The following is a 7,822-nucleotide window of genomic DNA, read 5'->3' as shown; positions in this document are numbered from 1 at the left end:
GTGCTTAGAATATTGCCAGGCACATACAAGCACTTGAAACAATTTAATCATTATATGGGCTGTTTGCTTCATGTCAGAGGAAGAAAAGCAGCACTAGGCTTTTGGGGTAGCTGATGAGCTGAGGCTAGTGCTGGCTGAAGCTGAGAGCAGTCCTTAAGTATTGGGCTGTGTGCCCAGCACATCCCACTTAAGGACCATTCACAAACATTCACTACTTAGAAGGTCACTTTAATAATTAGTCTTGCTTTGCTAATTATATTTTACTGATTAGGAACTACTGCTGACAACACTAGGGTTGCTGAGAGTGCTAATTTTTTAGCTGCCATCTGAGAATCATGACTGATTTTGCTGTCCAGACATTTACCTTTAAACGGATCGTGTCAATAGCGCATTGTGATGGGAATACAAAGAGGGAACTCTGGAGGCTAGAAGACGCTGTTGTATGATTCCCTCCCTGGCATTTCCAGACCTGACATTCAGCCCTAAACCTGACACCCCAACCCCGACGTAAATATTCCTTAACATCAGGAGACAGTTGCTTGCTTGTAGGAAGATTAAAAACAAACCTAAAGAATGTGGTTTGTAAAAACACTTTGCTAATAACTGATAACAAATAACCTGTGCTTAAGGAGACCTTACCCTGTGCTCAGCATTCTACATGCATCATCTCATTTAATGTGCCCAACAGTCCAATAACGCAGGTGCTAGTATTCCATCCATTTTACAGCTAAGGCAAAGAGGCACAAAGAGACGATGTGAAGTGCCCAAAGTCACACATATAGCAAGTGGCAGAAAAGAAACTTGAACCCAGTAAGTCATGAATAAAACCAGCAAGTCTATAAGTAATCTTTGGACTTCTTTGGTCCCTCTCCACCCCCTCTTTTTTTTAATTAAAGGGGAGAGGGCTTTTTTTTTAAAAAAAAAAAAAGAAGATATAATTCTAGTGTAATAATAGTATTAACACTATTTGTGCACACCAGGTGGTCCGCATAACACTTAAGATGCATCTTCTCAGTTTATCTTCAGGAGGACCTAGAGTTAAGTATCTATCCAGATCCATTTTACAGATGAGAAACAGAGGCTCAGAGAAGTTCAGTGATTTGCCCCAACGCCAAAGAGCTAGAAAGGGTCGAGTTGGGAGGTAGGAAATAAAAGTCTAATAAACTGTCAGCCTGAGAAGGGCTGTGTTGAGACGGCCCAAGCCGCCGCCAGACCCCGAGCCTCGGCCTTTCTCAAAGCGCTCCAGAAGCGCTGCAGCTGAGCCGGGACAGGCGGCAGTCTGGGGACCCAGCCCCCACCCAGCCCTGCGCTAATGGGGGTAAAGCTCGGCCGGCGCCATCCTGCAAGCCGAGTCTGATAATAGCCCTGATTAAATGGCGGGGCAGCCAAGGGAAGGCCCCCGCCGCCGCCAGCGCCACCGTCACCGTGCCGACTAAGCAGGGACCGGCAGCGGCGGGGCCTCTAACTTGGACGTCTGAGTCCCAGCCGCAGGGACTGCGGCGGTCGGAGCCGAGGGCACCGTCTCTGGCCCCGGGTCCTGAGTTGGAGCCGCGTGTGCGGGACGGTGGCCCGAGCGCCTTGAGCAGAGGCGGGTCGGGTCTGCTTCTCCACCATTCGGTGGTTCGCAGGGACCCCTTACAGCGTCACTTCAGGAAGCATCTTTAGGAATCTGAGTCCACGTCTAGAGTCACCAAGTGACGGAACTTAGTGGAATCAAGCTGTCTTGGCCCCTACAAGGTGGAGGTCTGGACCGATGACAGCCGCAAAGGGGATGGGTTGGTGGGAGAGAACCAGCGGATCCCAGAGTCAAGACGCGAGAGTGAGCCTTGCAAGCCCCTGGGCTCGGTGAGTCTGCGCCTCTCCGTTGCGGAAAGTGTCCGCTTCCTGCCATCGCATCTCCGTAACTGGGGCCGCCGCTCCCAGTGTGCTCAGCCGGCGCCGGGCACTGTGCGAGCCTCCCGCTTCACGCTAGGGAAACTAAGGCTCAGAGTAGTCAGATAGCCCACGGTCACTTGGCCAATAAAGGACAAAGCTGGCTTCAAACCTCCAAAACTTGAAAGTCTGCCTCCTATACTTGGGGGTACGCAGACTCCAGCCAAGCTCTGCATGATCTCCAGGGCCAGCCCCGCCTCCATCCCCCCTCGCCGCCTCCGCTGCCTCCGCGGAGCCTGCAGATTAGTCGGTAATTACCCCCAGGAAAGAAGAAATAATGACAAAGGCCGCCTGGGCTCGCGGTCTATGTGCGACACCGAAAGACCTTTACTTGGCCTGCCTTCTGTTTTGCACGCCGGGCGGGTGGACCGTGGGCATGCGAGTTACATCTGCCCACATTTGAAAGAACAATGTTCTCTGGCCCGGTGAGCATATAACAAAGACAGGCAGGTGTTTACGGGTTTCTGGGGCTGCTATATGCAAACAGAGAATTCAGCCCTTTCCTCCGAACTGCCTCTGCTTCCAGAACCGGAAACTAGCCAAGTTAGTGATAGCATTCGATATGGGTTGGAGGTTAAGATTGCGGAGCTAAACGACTTGGGTCACACAGTCCAAGATTGCCTCCCCCTCCACCATGAAACTATCCGTGTGCCCTAGATCAACTGAGTTACTTCGCGTTCCGAGCCTCATTTTCTGCAACTTTAAAATGCAGATGATAATGCTACCCGACAGATATTATTATCAACATTATGTATTTCTTGGGAAGCCTAGTGCAGCGCCAGGCACATATTAAGTGCACAATAGAAGCTCTTTGCAATGCATTGAAAAACTAGCATCCAGGACTTGAAATGTACACAAAATGCCTTCAAACTACGTGAGTTAATGAAAGAAGATGCAGCCCAAAGGCCACCTGTGGACCTCCAGTCTTTCCAGCGAGGGCGTTCACAACAGAGAGGCCGCATGTCTGAGCATCCCCGGGGACCTGGCCCCTTCCTAGTGGTGAAGTATGAGTTTCTCTTACACCATAGAAATCGAGTGAGACCCAGAGCCTTTCACAGACTCCAGAGAGAAAGCTGTTTCTTACATTCCTTACAATTCCAGGGTGGAAACTGGGGCTCTTGGACACAATTCTCCATCAGATCTTATTTGTATCAATTACAAATTTGTAATTTGTATTAAATTGAAAAGGGGCCTCGCCAAAGTTCCAGAGTTGGCCAATAGTAGTATCTGTGAAGTCCTTTACCCTCACATGGACATTAACCTTCACAACAAACTTGATGTAGGTATTATCATCAGAAAACCATATTTTACAGATATGGAAACAGAGGCACTTGCCCAAACTGGCGTTTCTAATGCCAGGCTCCACACCTTCCTCTGCAAGCTTTTTTATTAAGGTTGTTTAGTCTGCCTTTATGCCCTTACATCCTAAGAGTTCTTTTAGCTCAATGTTGAGAAAACTGTATACTTTTCGTATCGATGTTCTATTATACATCTCCAGCTAGGTTTTGAATCCTTGATAGGCAGTGATCATATGCAAATTATCCAGCCCCATCCCTACCCCAATAACTCAATGCCTGTCCACAATGAATGAATGCCCACAAACAGGTTGAATTGGGTATCTCTGCTCCTTGTTTCCTCAAGTCTTTATCACAATTTCTATTTATTTGTGTGTGTATGGTTTCATGTGTTTATTATTGGTGTCTCCCACTAGACTGTGAGTTGCATGAGGCAGAAATTTTAGGGTTCTGATCACTGGTCTATTCATGGAACTTAGCACAGTACCCAGCCCAAAGTAAGTACCAGGTAATATTAGATAAATGAACAACTACTTTGCATTCTTTATCTTTTACTGGATGCCATACATCTTTGTTCCCTTACATAATACATGCTTCAAGTCGTCTGGAACATGCTGACATTTGGGAATAGGCATCCAATCCCTTACTGCGTGTATTTTGCCTTCCGTGGGTAAGGGAATAAAATGAGCTTCGATCAAATTGCTTCTGGGGAGACTCGCAATGGGGGCTGGCAGCAGATACCTTGTAGGACTACTTCCTGCCTGGGTCTTCCCCGCCTTGATCTCCCAAACCTCTTGATAAGGACCCAGACAAGTTGTCACCAAACAGCTGGCTCCAGCTCCTGAAAATCGAAGGCAGGACATGCTCCAGCAATCACCCAGGGGACAGGGTGCAGTTGGTTGTTGGAAGGCTGGATCACCTTCCAAAATGTGGTAATCGCTAGAAGTTTAATTAGGTGACATCTGCAAAACTGACGCTACTTTGCGAGAGGAGGGGCGCTGACAAGACAGCTGTGGTTGCTCTTCTACGGAAATTGCCTCATTTAGTTTTCAGTTTGTTTTTAAACACCTAAGAAATCACAGCTCAGGAAGGACGCTTGGGCCGCCTGTCTGGCTGTGGTGTGCCCTATCCACGCAGGCCCCACGCCTCCCCACCAGTGGGCCAGGGCACCCGGCCAAGATGACCTTCATCCTGATGCAGGGGACCATGCTCTGTCTGCTTCCCTCCTCCTAGTGGGGGTTCCCGCTTAAACAGTCCAGTGTGCGCGATAATGGCAGGGGCAATGCTTTCAAAGCTAGAGATTTGGGTGGAAATCATCGCTCTGCTGATTATCAGTATAATTTCGATCAAATTCGTAACCTTCCTGACCCAGCCAAGACTAGGATGAGAGCCTAAAATTTAAGGGGGTGCCAAAAAAACTAATAAAATGATATTTCAATGCAGTAATTTAAAAGATCAAAGTTCATGCAAAAATTCATGATGTACGAAATATCTAAGTGTTAAACACAGGACTGGTCAGCAGCCAGGCGGTTGAGAGAGGGAAGGCGACGACGTCCCAAGAGGAGGATTGGAAAAGGAGGGCGGGAGCCCGTAAGGAGGACGAGAAAGGAGGATGGAGGAGGAAGGAGGGTGGAGGAGGGGTGGGAGAGAGCAGGTCTGGATTCCTCGCCCACAGGGTCAGAAGAGGTTTCTTTGCTGTTCTCGGGATCACGCTGCGAGTTTTGCACCCAATTCTAATGTACAAGTTCTGCCCTGGTCAGGGGGAGGCCTGGGGCGCCTAGGGTCGGTCCCTGCAGTCTAGAGCTCCTGCGGAACAAACCTGCATGCAAGTGGTCGAGAGAAGGAGCGGGAGGGTCGCGACCCTAAGGGATCAGCCTGTGAGGAGTTCTGAGGCCCCGCGCCTGATCTCTGCCCGTAGGCCCGGTGGCTCCACACGACGGGAACCGGAGAAGGCCCCGAGCGTCCAAGTTCCCGTAGCCGGGCGGTGGCGCGCACCCACAGACGCCGACCTCCTCGAGCTTGAGGCCCGGCCGGCAACGTCGCAGTGGAAAGATTTTTCCCTTCACTATCTGAGGGCGTAGGCCCTGGAGATGGGCGCAACCTGCCTTAGGCCCACAAGACGTCCCTTTCCTGGGTTCCACAGCCGGGCGCCAGTGTGAAGTCCCGGGCGGCTTGGCACACACACACACACACACACACACACGCGCGCGCACACACACACACACACACACACCCGCTGGATGACACTCTGGCCGCGCCCCTCGAGGGGCTGATCTATGCTTCGCCCTTAGAACCGGAGTTGGGCGAGGGCGCCTCGAGTCGCCCGGCCCTGGGGCCTCCGGGGTGGACCTGAGCTCCGGACGTTCCGGGCCCGTTCTTGAGGCCGGGACTGGAGGGGGCACTTCTCGGGGACCACTTGGGTTCAAAAAAACTTAATTCCGTCAGGATGTGCATTTGAGCCTTGGTTCGGGTTCCTCCGAGGAAAGGCTCAGACCACTCCCCTCGCCGCACAGTGAAATCGGAGGCTGCGCCGCGCGCTCCCTACTCAGCCCAGGGATGCGCGCTGCTCACGGCGCGCCCCCGGGACGTGTAGCACCGGCTTCCAGGGGGCTGCGGCCGCGCTCCCTACGCTGCTTCGGGTGTCTTTCTTGTTCGGTAAACCGAATTTAGGAATCCAAAGGCACCGACGCCCATTTCTTTTGCTTTTAAGGAGTTTACCAAAAAGAGCGGAAAACAGGATGGGGACGAGATCTCGGGAGTAGAGCTGCCCTTGCGTTGAGAAGCAGGTCTCCTTTCTCGCCCTCGGGTACCGGGCGGTGCTCTTGGTGTGGCACCGGGTCCTGCCGCTCCAGGCGCAGTCGTCCCACGCGGGTGGAGGGTCCCTACCGCTGTCAGCGGAGGGTTCTGCGTTAGTGTTAACGTCCATTAAGCGAGGGGCTATTGGCCAAAATCGTGAAACCGTTTCTTCCTGCACAGTTCTGGGGTCGACCAACTTTTGAGTTCCGGAGACTACAAAGGACAATTTGAAACGGTAGTATGTATAAAGAGACATCTTCCAGTCCTCCATATAATCAAACTCCGTATAACCAGACTCAGACATATAACCCCAAATTTTAATTCCTAGGCTCCACAGTTTAGCAAGATGTAAATAATGGTCCACTACCACAATGTGACCCCAATCCGTATATTCCAAAACTGTCTACACAGCTACCTGTACGTGAGCACACGAAGGAAAGATCTCTGAGATCGCGAAATTGCAGCTCAAAAATTTAATATAATAAAATGCTGTACTCATGGTTTACTTATATTGGGGTAACTGTTTAGGCTTTTTACGCACTTTAACCCGTTTAATCCACAGAGCGATATTCTAGGTAGGAATTATTCGTCTATTTTAATGTAGATGATGAAACTAAGGCTTTGAGAAATTTAGGTAACCTGTACCGAGTCTCAGGGAGGGCTAAAGTGGGCTAAAGTCAAGATTCAAAGCCTTCTCCAAGTGCAAGGCACTTTCCGGTGTCCAAGAGTCGCCCCCGCCCTTCTGAAGTCAGCATGAGAAGGGCCTGCAGGGAACTGTTAATGTGATTGCTTTGTTCCAACCCCCTCCGTGGCTTTACCTGTTAACCCGTGCTAACACCTGGGTTTTGAAGGGACCTCAGAACTGGGCGATCTCCTCTTCAGGTGGGCTTTGAATCACCCTATGACGGCACCTCTCTGCCAAGCACTGGTTCCCCGTTTTTATAGCACGGTATTGATTTGCAGAGGCAATAAATCTAAGAGAAGGGACAGTGTGCCCCTGATAATTATGTTGTAGTATACATTTTATTGCCGCGGTTTCAACACCAACGAGATGCATCACTTTTTAGGGATCCCCAAACGGCTCACCTCTAGAGCCCGAATTTGTTTAAAGTGGCCCTTTCAATTCCTGTGGTGTGCTGCCTGCCTCCGCGCACGCTAGCTTAGCTTCCTATTTTGCCTGCAGTAGGATGAATAGTCAAAGTTCACTGCCCACCAGAGACCCAGAATTGGGCTAAGGCTGCGTGGGCAATTGGAAAAGTGGAAACTGATTGGGGGCAAATCATTTTTCCCCTTGCTCCGCCAATTTTTCTAAAAATGTCCCTGTCATGAAATTATTCAAATTCCAGCCTGAACCGTTAAGATAATTAAGATATGATGTTTCCTCATATGAAAACTGAAACCAGCAAATAAGATCTTCGATGCCCAGTTGAAGCATAAAGTTCTAGACTATGACATTACTCACCCAAAACAAACAACCGCCCACCTCGTGCCCCCCAAAAACCTCATGACAGAAATCTCCCTTCCTGGCCAAACAGTGAGCACTTGAGACGGGACAGGGACAAGCCTGCGCCTTACATTCAAACCAGGGAAATGTCACTGTTGCATTGACTGAGATAGGGTGTGTGTTGGGGGGGAAGCTTTATTAACCCAAGGGTCTGGGCTGTCCAAAAACAGCAAAGGACCAAAGACTCAAGAATAGAAAAGAATCTGTAGGCGCATGCGGTGGTTTAGCCTCTATTCTTACCAAAGTTTAATCTGAAAGCATTCTCAGCCGGCGTTACTCTACTGTGGATCTCCCG

The sequence above is a fragment of the Mesoplodon mirus genome (assembly GCF_964341445.2).
Source record: "Mesoplodon mirus genome assembly, chromosome: 9".
NCBI classification, from domain to species: domain Eukaryota; kingdom Metazoa; phylum Chordata; class Mammalia; order Artiodactyla; family Ziphiidae; genus Mesoplodon; species Mesoplodon mirus.
Note: the sequence above shows the minus strand (reverse complement) of the source record.